The 12,525-nt window shown below is 36.9% G+C and overlaps 1 protein-coding gene across 2 annotated transcripts in view; it reads left to right on the top strand.

Annotated features, from left to right (window-relative positions):
* The window catches only part of LOC126369517 (poly(rC)-binding protein 3), a 196,786-nt gene that overhangs the window by 56,109 nt on the left and 128,152 nt on the right, over positions 1-12,525 (top strand). For both annotated transcript variants that reach the window (XM_050013987.1, XM_050013988.1), the window contains exon 2: positions 6,179-6,206. The gene's annotated coding sequence lies outside the window, so the exon portion shown is untranslated. The remainder of the gene's footprint in view (positions 1-6,178; positions 6,207-12,525) is intronic.

Genomic DNA, 12,525 nt, shown 5'->3' with positions numbered 1-12,525 from the left:
ACCAGTAGTCGGCGGTAAATACCTTTAAGGCTGAAAATGAACAGTAAATGGCTTGTTCAAAGACCCTCTATGTGACTAGCCAATCAGAGAATTGGGCTTCAGTTGCCAAGGCAAACACTCTAATAGACGTGTGCACGAAATCAGTTGCTGCGATAAGCATACTCTGTCCTAGAGTAGTCATGGCTTCAATATTTATAAGTGACTGTATAAACATTTTATGGGGTGCTGCAGTGTATGAAAAGAAAAGATACATTTTATTCCATTTGACATGATGACGAGAGAATGTGTTTATATATATTGCAATACAATACATTATGATTTATTGATTTCTACACTAACATGATCAAATACACAGAACAGAAACACTAAAAAGAACCTTGAAATCACCGAAGGACTGGCGCGACGTTAAGATTCAAAAATTCATTTACAATTTCTGGTAATTCCAAATTCTTCTGTATATACAAAGGAGGAAAACTACAGACAGATCAATGTTTACAGCATCTGAACGCCATCCACAAAAACATGCGGTTCACAGCAGAAATGGAGATGAATCGAGCTTTGGCCTTTTTGGATGTTAAAGTGTCAGTAAGAGCAGATGGCACTCTGAGTCACTATGTGCACAGAAAACCAACATACACTGATCGTTATCTACACGCGACCTCTCATCATCACCCTCGCCATTTGAATGCGGTAGTAACATCTTTAACCAACCGAGCATATGACATATGCGACAATGAGCACATAGACGCTGAAATCAGCAATGTACACAAGGTTCTTCGTAATAATGGTTATAGGATAGATGTTGGAGCCTTGCGGCCAAAACCAAAGGTCAAGACGACCGACCGTACCCAGGGTTGAACGTCTGCCAGCATTTCTTCCATATCTGAAGGTAAGATAGGAAATATTTTGAATAAATATTTAATTAAAACTATATTTACCCCTTCAAAGAAAATCGCACAGAGTCTACGTTCCCCGAAAGACTGTTTTCCGTTTGAGAGCCCCAGCGATACAAAATAGACTGTAGTTGTGGTAGTTCGTACATCGGACAAACAAAACGGTCTATTTCTTGCCGGATTAAAGAACATATTAGTGCCATGAAGAAAAACGACGTGCAGAAATCTGCTATAGCTGAGCATGTACTGGAGTCAGGCCCTAACCACTGGATCGAGTTTAACAATCCACAAATATTATCGACAGAACGTCATTACATCCCCAGACTCGTAAAAGAGGCTATTGAAATCAGAAAACAAAAATTTCAACAGGGAAGACGGATTCAAATTATCGACCATGTGGTGTTGTAAAAAGCTTGAAACGGCCTAATGTGGTGAAAAAACGTGAGGACACAGTGAGTGCGGTTTGTCGTAGTGAGTTTGGTGCGAGTTCAGATAGTTCCGAACATTCCAATATCAAAAACATAAACAAGCGGCAAAGAAAGAGGGTAGACAGATATGACGTCTGCCCGTAGAAAATTATGGATCTACCTACTCTACTCCAATCTCATCAGTCATCCCGTGATCATGGCACTTGCAACAGTGTCGAAATATCGGGAGTCTCATATCCCCATTTAAACGCGGTAAGAACCCGTTATTATGTGTTTTAATTATAATTCCAAATTGCCAAGACCTTTCAAAGTTTCAAAATATTTACGTAGTCATAACTGCAAGGGCGACTTGCACTGTAGTGCACAGCCAAGAAGCGAGGCAGTGGAACGTGTCACCATAACGTATGCTATCAATTTTAGATGACCAAGCTAACCCTACACTTCCGACGCAGCCAACCGCCCATACTTGCTACATCGCTGTTTACTGGCTGTTTCCGAATTTGGTCGGGTTCACACATGTCCTGACCACCATTGCCAGATTGGATACTAGTAATACAGATTATCTGATAGACACCTTGGGTGTAATTTCATGTTATTTTTTAATTATTTTAAATTCTTTACTTTTGCGATGGACAATTCCACTTCACATTAACTCAGAATAATAAGCTGAATCATCCGTCAAAGTTTTCGTTACGATGTCACTAACACCCTGTATGAAAGCTAAAAGAAGGATAAATCCTCATAAATAAAATATTGTTGAAATCCTGACAAAACTGAAAAATGTTGGTCCATAGAACAATGGAATTGAATTGAGTTTTGAATTTCAAAAGCCACCGAAATTGGATCATAGTTTTAGGGAAAAACATTGTTTTATTTAACTATGCTTCGAACAGAACACACACTAGTCGTGTAGTAGATAGAGGTTGCTAATCTTGCAGTTTTGTTCACTGAGGGTACAAAGTTACAAACTTCAAAGATACAGTAACTTGGTACAAGTTGATCTGTGTAAATGATCTCGACTTAGAAATTTCGATTCAATGAGGGATTTTCCAGGCTACGTTTTGCGAAAAATAATATAGATGGCGCTGTTGAGATTTAAGGTGATAATTACCTATTTTCTCATTATTTGTGTACATAATTATTCAATACAATGTAATAACAGAAGCGTATATAAAAATAATTGTTGCTTGGTCTTCTTCTTCTATCGTGTGGGTTGCGAGATGGAGTACCAACCTCATCACCCCTGGTGTCAGGGTTACTATTGAGCCGCCATAGGCTCCTGGCATGGCTCCAGGTAACGATTACTTACTTACATCAGTAAGTAGTAACCGGGACCGTGCCTTCCGAAGCACGGATCATCTTACTTTCGAACAATCTGGTGATCGGCCAGTAATGTCCTAACCAAACTAGGGACCACAAAGTAATTTTTTTGTGATATGTCCCCATCGGGAATCGAATCCGGAACCTCCGGATCGTGAGCTCAACGCTCAACCACTGGACCACGGAGGTCGTTGCTTGGTACTTGCATCACTTTATGGTATACAATTATGTTGCTATCTATATTGCTTCTCTTTATTTTGATCAGAATAATAATGGGTGAAAGATGTAATTGTGCCTGGATGTAATAAAGCGTCGTTATTTGTACCCAAAAACAAAGATAAAAGATGCATATGTGTGTTATCCATGAAATTAGAAGGTTAAACGAAGGAAAATCGTTACAGCGCCATCTATATTGTTTTTGAGGAACGTAGCCTGGAAACTCCCTCATTGCCACGTCGGCGTTGTAACTTACTTAATAGGGAATTCGGTAGCAGTTGGCGAAATATTATATTATGTTGCTATGTAAAATAGGAGGAGAGCAAGGGTATATTCCAGCTAATAGTGAAGTCAAGTTGGTCGTAATGTCGTATTTATTAGGGCGATCTGTTTGTACTGTTAATTATCTTCCTGGGCGACATCCACCCAGACTCACTCGCTTGACCTCAAAATTGTTGAAGATACCGTTTGTTCACCCTCGAGAGGGCTTTCCCGGGAACAATGAGCACTTTTTTGTAAACAAACAACGATGGGAGCAGGTAATGAATATGCTGGAACAAAGGGCCCAATGCGGAGCCTCATTAGCCATTCAGGGGGTGTACCTGCCTAAAAATAATTTGCAAGTCTTGATGAATGTTAGCCCCTTTTATTTCCGGCCGTCTGCTTTCCAACATTCAAATTGTTTTACGTGCTGTAACGGATATATATTAATATTTCCCTTTTGAATGGTGCCCTGAACACCGACGGTCAGCGACTTTTTTAAATCAAGGTTTTCTTTATGACGTTTTTCGCATTTATGCAGAATCTATGGTGCGTTTAACATTTGTAATTCTTTGTTGTACCGTGGAATTTAAATTTTATGTAAACTCGAAAGTTCATTATGTATTGAGAAAACTTAAACATTAAGAAGTAAGGGAAGTTCACTGGGAGGTGGAGCAAAGTTGTTGTTCCCCGACCTCGAGAGATTTCTAATCTGCCGTGGCGTGCTTAGTGATTTGAAATCTATCTCGAAGCTCTCTTTGAAGCTCTTTGCCTTCAATTAACGCTAATATAACTGGATACGAGAGAATTAATACCTATTAAGGCGTTACTAGGACGACATGACGTGCGTTATAATTTAATAACGCCAGGGTGGTCTTGTGAAGGCAGCTGCTCGCTAGTCATTCCATTATATTGCAGCCCGCTTTGCATTCAGTTTATCTATTTAAGTGTATAATTAACCTACATCACTACACTTGAGTCGATGTTCTGCTATGTCGTGTTACGTAATTTAAGAGGACTAGATGAACAATACCAAAGGGAACGAAGTTCGTCATGTTAAACTATTGTCGGTAAATCTGTTAATAATTGATTGTTAAATTGAAAATTAGTTTTAAATTATTTAGGGGATTTGAGACGTTTTTGCCTATTCATACGGTATGGTAATCATCCGTGGTGTTCATGAACTGTGCGTAGGTTGCTTATTTTTTGTAATTTTATCAATTTTAGCAATGTAAGATGTTAAATTTTCGACTAAAATTGTCCAGTAGATATCCTCTTAACGCCAAGATTTCCAGCCACAATAGTTCGGTCTTACGACTATATACTGTAATAACAGTGTGTTAAAAAATATCGTGCTAAAACTGTGTGAACAAATGGTTCACCGTCTTGAAATGGAATACTTAGGATGATGCAAAGTGGTATTATTATGCTACTCTCTTCAGGGAAGGCTCAGGGGCCCAGAAAGGTATTAATTTTACTAACCAGGCTCGAGAAGATAATTTGAAATTGTTTGCCTTTTAAAAAGTACTCTTCGCTTACGTAATTAGAAACAAGAAAAAATCTTAAAAGAGCGATAACACAACTAATTAAAATGTTCTTTAAGAACCAAGCAAAATAATCCACCGCGAAAACTTTCAGCATTGTTCTCGTGATTTTCTTTGAAGTGTGAAAATTAATTTATAATTCAAATAAAGGTTAATACTTCCGTACTTTATTTAAAAATAAAGGTTTATCATTATTTTATACTTCCAAAATAAGACATAATGAGGAATTTCGTGTAAATAAATAAAATATAAATGGGTTGCTAATGGGAAAAAATAACTGCTATATGTAAAACATTATCATAAAGAAACAATCAATTAAATACATGCAATAAATAACGAAATTATAAGTATTCCTCGTACAATACATTACAATGCACGGAAATTTATACAGTTAAATAGATATAAGCTTCTAACTCCTGTAAAAACATAAATTTCTCTTAAGATTAGCTTGTAACCGAGTTAACAAAGGGTTCGTTCATCGACAAATGAGACTACGAGCAAAAAGAATTGTTAATAGAGCGAATAAAGGGAAATGGAAATCTAAATCGAACGGTTTTCTTCTTCTAATTTTAAAGTTCAGATTTTAATAATGTCTCTGTCAAGGTAGACAGGAAGTTTTAAGAGGTAAGAAAGTGGTTGTCATGTGGAGTAGGAAAATTTAATGCATTTAAAACTAGGGCTGCAGACCTCTTTTGTTTTTATTCTGTTAAATAGAGGTAGGTATTCTCATAAAGGATCATCATAAACAGCCTATATATGTCCCACTGCTGGGCACAGGCCTCCCCTCAACCAACCGAAGGGGGTATGGAGCATACTCCACCGCGCTGCTCCACTGCGGGTTGCTAGAAGTGTTTTACGGCTAATAGCCGGGACCAATGGCTTAACGTGCCCTCCGAAGCACGGAATTTAATTTTTCGGACAATCAGGTGATTCAAGCCTGAAAAGTCCTTACCAACGAAGGACAGTCTCAGAAAGTGATGTCGACAATGTCCCCATCGGGAATCGAACCCGGACCTCCAGATCGTGAGCCTAACGCTCTAACCACTAGACCACGGAAGCTGTTGCATCATAAAGGATATTATTATAGAATAAAAATTCTTGAAAAAGTAGTGAATAAAATATGATACGCACTCTCCGCTGCCCAAGTGCTACTCTTAAACGCAAGCTCTTTTTATTCTCGCAGAAAGCATTTTCTAGGTATAAGAAATATACACCTAGGTCATTTATGTAGCCTCGTAAAAACGGAGGGTTAGTACCAACACGAGGTGAGGTGTAGGTATGACACATACAAGTATTTTTATGTTTAACGTCCAAGTAACAAAGTTCAGTTTTGCATGTGTTTGTAGGCATATGTGTGGTGTAGTATGCCATGCAAATGTAACGATAACTCGTCTTTAGGGTCAATAAACTGTTACTTCAGTTTTACGATATGATAAGTATATTGCCGGCTTATGCCTTTATATCATTAGCTGGTGGGTCACGCGCATTATATTGACTTTTGTTTTGTTTGTTGCAGGTTTGCCGCCTCTCACTGCTTATAAAAGGTACGAATTTCATTCATAGTTTTAATTACGGCTAGACTGTTCATTTGTCAATAGTATGTGTTTTACAATTTATCACACTAATTCTTGTTTTATTGGTCTATTTTACAAATCTCAAAACATACATTGTAAATACAGATAATAATACCTAAGTATGTATAAATATATACAGGTGTTAGTGATATCGTAAAGAAAATTTTGCGGAATGGTTCAGATCATGATTTTGAGTTGATATCCGTCGCAAAAGTATGGAACTGAAAATAATAAAAATAAAACACCTAATTTTTCATGAATTTTCCGACAGGAAAAATTCTAAATTTGTGTTTGACTGGATTTATTCAAGAATATACTATACCTAGGTAATATATACATATTATTATGTAGAGCAAGTCTTGTGATCGAATATGATAGATAATTTGCTTGGCTATCATTGTAAGTCTAGAAACAATAGAAAGCGCTACAATTTTGATATATACGATCATCGTTATAAAAAAGAAAACTATCTCAGCTTAACAAAAAATAATATCACTTGCTAAAAGCGACTAGAACTATAATTCATTTTTACCTGTAATCCGAATTTGAGAATTGGTATAAATTTAGGAAAATCGCCCACCCGAGTGACATTCTATAGGCGGGCAAGATGTATGGAGTTCTGTGAAGTGGGAATAGTGAGTTTGTGTGGAGGCACTGAGCATAGAACCCTTCGCTCGGTCGCAACCAGAGGCGGAAATCTCAATAACATAATCATGTCGGTTGAGCTGGCAGGAGCGTCCCCGCGGCGGCCTTGTTTCGTATACTTAATACAAAACTTGTGGGCGTCTTTTATTCTGCTTTCTAAAGGCTATCTGCGTGATTTTAATTATTACAGTCTCTGAAGTGTACCTACTTAGTCTCCAAAACTACATATATTCAGGATTTTGAGCTTTCGACCTACTTCTGAGACAAATTTCATTTTATTATTATTTTAGGGATTATAATAATCAGATAAACCGGGCTGCTCTCGTATTTAAGTATATTAGTATGGATTTATTATTAAAACACACTGGTGCTCATTCCTGTAAACACCATCCAATTTTATTTTAAGTTATATCTGTCATTTTCTTATCCGCCGAAAAGGAAAGGGACGGGTAATCGACAAGCATATAATTTATGGAACACACGTCAATTTTAAGCACAAATCTGAAACAACCGTCTAAAAATTTTACATTGGCCAATAACACGCCGGAATTATGTTGACAGTACACGTCAAACGGTTTGCATACCAGCGAGATACCTTTTTGTTTAAGCCGGGTTATTCATTCATTTACTCATTCTTCCTAAAATTAAAAGCTGTCAATCATCCGTCCGTTTCCTTTTCAGCGGATAAGAAAATGACAGATATAACTTAAAGCAAAATTAGGAGGTGTCTGCAGGAATCGGGACCACTAAAAGGCTAAAACGGTTATCATAGCGTATAATATTTACTACTTTAGTAGGTACTTACTTAAAGAAGCGTGACCTACTAAATCAATAGTTAATAACTTTCAATATCTAAAATATTGTATTTATTAGTAAAATACATTAAAGATGCAACTGACACTAATTTGGTTCCTTGCTCTGTAGGAGTGGTGGTCCGTGTGGTATTCCCCTACCACTGGGGTCTCCCGACTGGGGTCTAGATGTAGGGGTCCCCCGAACTAATGTTATTACTACCTCATTCAGTCCTATTAATTGGCCATTAAATTAACGATATAAGCACATCTTTTTAGATTTGAGTTATTACTTAGGTAGGTTGTGGTTGTGGACACGTGGAAATGATATAATTATTTGTTTAGTTATGCAAGAGATAAAAGCAAATAAGTACTAAGAAGAGGAACATACATTCCATTTGCTTCGATACTGACACACTTCTCTTGCTTCCTCCACATTCATCAATCGCTTCATACACTCACGCCGGTTCAGAGTAGATCGTGTGTAGAAGAGGAGGAAAGTATGAAGATGTTATAGATTTTATACAGGGTTTCGAGTTGATATTAAGTGGAATTTTTGAAAATAATTACAAATTTTATTTTGAATTTTCCGACAGGAAATTCCACTCGATATCAACTCAGAATCATGATCTGAATCATCCCTCAAAGTTTTCGTTACGATGTCACTAATACTCATAAGTACAGTATTCGTATGACTACCTGTACGTACTTGTACAGGGTGTTAGTGACATCGTAACGAATACTCATAGGGATGATTCAGCTCATTATTTTGTGTAACTTTTTGAAAATAAATGAAAACAAAAAACAAAACAAAAGTACTTACATGAATTTTGCGACGGAAAATGCCATTTCGTATTAACTCAGAATCATGAGCTGAATCATCCCCCTCAATATTCGTTAGAATGTCACTAACACTGTCTAGTTTGCTATATTTATGTTAAATCATTATTATATCGTGCTGGGGACAGTATTCTATAAAACATACCTAGGTTAGGCCCTAGGGCTTACACGACTTTTCATCACATCGCTTCATAACTTCGCACAAAGTTTTGTAGTGAGCAAGCACACAAGCTTATATCGTAATAGTATGAATATTGTGACGTACTTCCTTATTTTTTAGTCAGACTTTATTTTTCCAACAGCTAAACAGCTCACTTGTAAATCCTTCCTCATAATATAATTAAGATTGTAACTCCCAACGTAGGTATCTTAGTGGAAGCCATAGAGTTGAAGGCAGGACAAATGCTCCGATATTGCGAGTTACGCTTGAGTGAAGTCTTTTAATTAAGGCGGGTAGGCAGGTAGACGTCACTGACATCGCGACTGAGGGGCACATCCATCGACGATACAACCACATAGACGCCTTGTATAAAATATGTAAATAATTCTGTCAATTACCTGAGTTAAAGGGGTGAGGTAAGCGTTCTGATTGGCTCATTCAAGATCCTAAATATGTAAAAATCTCACTGAACTGGTCGCAATTGGTCGAAATTTATCGAGAGGTATCTTATATCTGACCTACTACTTGTCAGATGTGCTGACAGAACCCGTTCGTATGTTATTAGGAGTCTAGAGATGGCGTCGTCGATGAGACCGGCAGACGTCACCGGAAACGTCACGACTGAGGGGCCCATCAATTTCTGCTCCGCTTCTCATTGTTGAACCTCGTTAGCGCGTGGTCTGTACAGTGCACACGTCTTCCCCTTCTGCCTTCAAATCATGCCCTAGCCCCAGTTTCGTCAAACCGCCAAACACGGTTGCTTTCTCCGTTTGAATGTTTGCTATTAATTTCACTTGTTACATAGTACAATTCGTGGTCAAGTTACTGCTGCTTAACATCCTTGGACTAGACTGGGGGAACCGAGTAAGTTAGATATCATGAAGTGAAATAATTTTAATGCAAACGACAAGAAAACATTAGGTGCCACATCGAAGCAATTCATCCAAAAAAGCAATTTTGCGTTTTGACAATCGTTTGTATTGCGCATTTACTTTTCTATAGGTACGCAAATGTTAAATTGCAATATTGCTTTTTCATATGAATTGCTTTGATGACTTCTAAATTTATTCCTACAGTAAATTGTGTATTTACACTTAAGTACCTTTAATTTATGTGAGAATTATACAAGAGATGAAAAAACGTTAGGATCGCTACAATTTCAACATAAGATGTTAAACAACGAACATAGTTATGTCCCGTAGGCATATGCTAGATTATAAGATTTTTATAATTCGCAAAATGTACCTGGAATTTTATTCGTTAAATTACCAGTATTGTTTTCTTTCTTGTTCAAAAGTTAGACAGGTTTCTTTTAAGAAGAAAATGTTTTTGCGTTTCACCTTTTACAACTGTGGCAATGCTGTTAGAGTTTCTCAATCAAATTACGTTATAGAGTTTTTGGAAGCTTATAAAAGTTGCATTGTTTCTACGTCAATGGAAGTTTGGACGGAAGTTTTGGATATGGGCTCAGCCGTGGGGGAATGCCCTACTCAAGCAGGCTAACTTACTTCCCAAGTAACTGTGTTTGCTATTTGTTTACCATATCGGACTAATCTTTTAGATTTGTTTCATTGTATTAGAAACAAGCCGTATTATCCGATGCATGATTTAAGTATTGCTTACGTAATCGCAAGTATGAACTTTTCTTTACTTATGGCCAGTAGTATATAAATTCAGTGTCTATTGATAAGGTAAGGTGCCTACTTACTTAAAAATATTTTTGAAACCACTCTTAATCAGTATTGCCAAATTTCTAACATTTACTTGTAAACATGTCTGAAATAAGAATAAGCTGAAATATTCTTGAACGATCAAAGCAGTTGTTTATTGACACCTGATATTAACGGTAATCATTGCAGATGGGAGGATGTGTAGACCTCGGAGAGCTTGTTAAACACGCTTATCTCCCATTTTGCGAATAAAAGGGACTTATTTGCCAAAATTTTAGATGAATCCGAAGACATTGAATATTTTATTAACCCGCTGTGATAAGAATACTTAAGCAATTTCCCGCCGGCAGAGCACCCTTTTATGCTTATAAGCCGGCTGAAACGCTGATCGTGCGACTTTTCTCAGCGGAATATAATTTTTAAAAGACTTTCCATTTTAATCTGACTTTTTATGTAAACAATTTTCTGCTTTACTCTCAACTTTGAGGAATTCTCTCCCCCAGGATACTTCGCTCGCGAAAGTTTTTATTTGTAAGTTCCAGTAAGTTCATAATACGCACGGCAGAACCTCTGGGCTTGAATTCATGAACTGTTACAATAGTAAGTACCTCCTACTGAAGTTTGAATTTACCTATTAACTACTCGAGGAATTTGCTTATGTCAAAATTGAATTAATTAGGTGCAGCTTTCTTTAAAAAAGCTGATTAATGAAGGTAGGTATATTACATCATCCACTCTCTAAAACGATAATACAAAATACTCTAAAACCAAATTCTCATGTTTGAAGGGATATGGGAACCGTTGTAGTAAATTGGATTATGAATACATTAGGTTCTATTAAGCGTCGTGTCTCTGGTATCAGTTTAATATTTAAGGAGGATTCACCTGTGTCGAACAAACATACTTATGTACTTCAGTCACGTTTAGTGACCGGGCAAAAGATCAAAAGGTCAAGGGTCGGACCTTTGTCTCCTATCCCACCTCAAACGAATGCATGCGTGCGGTCGACTGCTGTAAGTAGTGGAAACTACTGTAATCCTAGATAGATGACCCTCGTAAATGTTTAATTTTCTCCATATTGTAAAACTAATATTGCTTCGCCGGCACGTTCTCGGAAACAGTCCTATCGTAAGTATCGTTTAGTAAAATGTATAAATTTAAATCTTTATTTATTTCCATTTAAGCCCATGTGTAGTATACATACACACAACGTTACTTATATATCGCTATTTATATTTTATAACGCTAACAAACACATTATTTTATATTTTAATACAGGTACTCACAATTATCAATACCTACCTAAAATCTGCTACAGAAAATCGACGATCAATTAATATTCGGATGCCAAATTAGATTTTCTTTCTCGATAATAAAGTATTAGATTGTTCAAAGATATTATGTAATTGTATACCAAACTGCTTATGCTAGTCCGAAGCAATTGGCTACGCGTTCTGGCCCATTAGACAGCCAAATCGAACCTTACTTGCTCGCCAGAGATGCTCGGTCCTATTTCAGTCTAACCACAGAACGAGTAAACATCCTTATATTTAAACATTTTGATCGTCCTTTACGGCAAAATTAATGGGCTTCAATATTGCATTAGACATATTTTTTTGGCAAACGGATTTTTTCTGTTAATCGTAGAATCGGTTTATGAGAATAATCTAAAGAAAAACTCTACACGATTACCTACAATACAACGCATAAGTATTTAGAATTTATCATACGTAAGGTGAGGAATACAAGATTATTTCCTAGATGTAAATTAAGGTTCGTTGATAAACGTGGTGCAAATTATAATTCTTTCCGTAGGTACGTAAACCAGCGAATTTGTTTTGATATCAAACAACGTGGCTATCAGAGACAGGAGCATTTAATTAAAATTTTAATTGTATTTTAGTCCGTCTGATGTTTCTCTGACGTAAGATTGTTTTATATAATTACCGTTCGTCATTAATTAGGAATTATTATGGAACACTTCTTAAATTGTAATGTCGAATAAGTGCGTTGTTTTGCTGGAATAAATTGTTGTTTATCGAGACCCGCGGTCCGTTTGGTCTTCCTCTCTCATTTAGATAATGGCTCTTGATTCTCAAACTTGCCTACGGTAGGTAATTAAGATTGATAGGCCTCTGTCTCGGGTGTTTAGTTGCCGCCAGGTGATACGCAATTTTCCTCTA

The sequence above is a fragment of the Pectinophora gossypiella genome, chromosome 9 (genome assembly GCF_024362695.1).
Source record: "Pectinophora gossypiella chromosome 9, ilPecGoss1.1, whole genome shotgun sequence".
NCBI lineage: Eukaryota > Metazoa > Arthropoda > Insecta > Lepidoptera > Gelechiidae > Pectinophora > Pectinophora gossypiella.
Note: the sequence above shows the minus strand (reverse complement) of the source record. Positions and strands in the feature narration are given on the sequence as shown.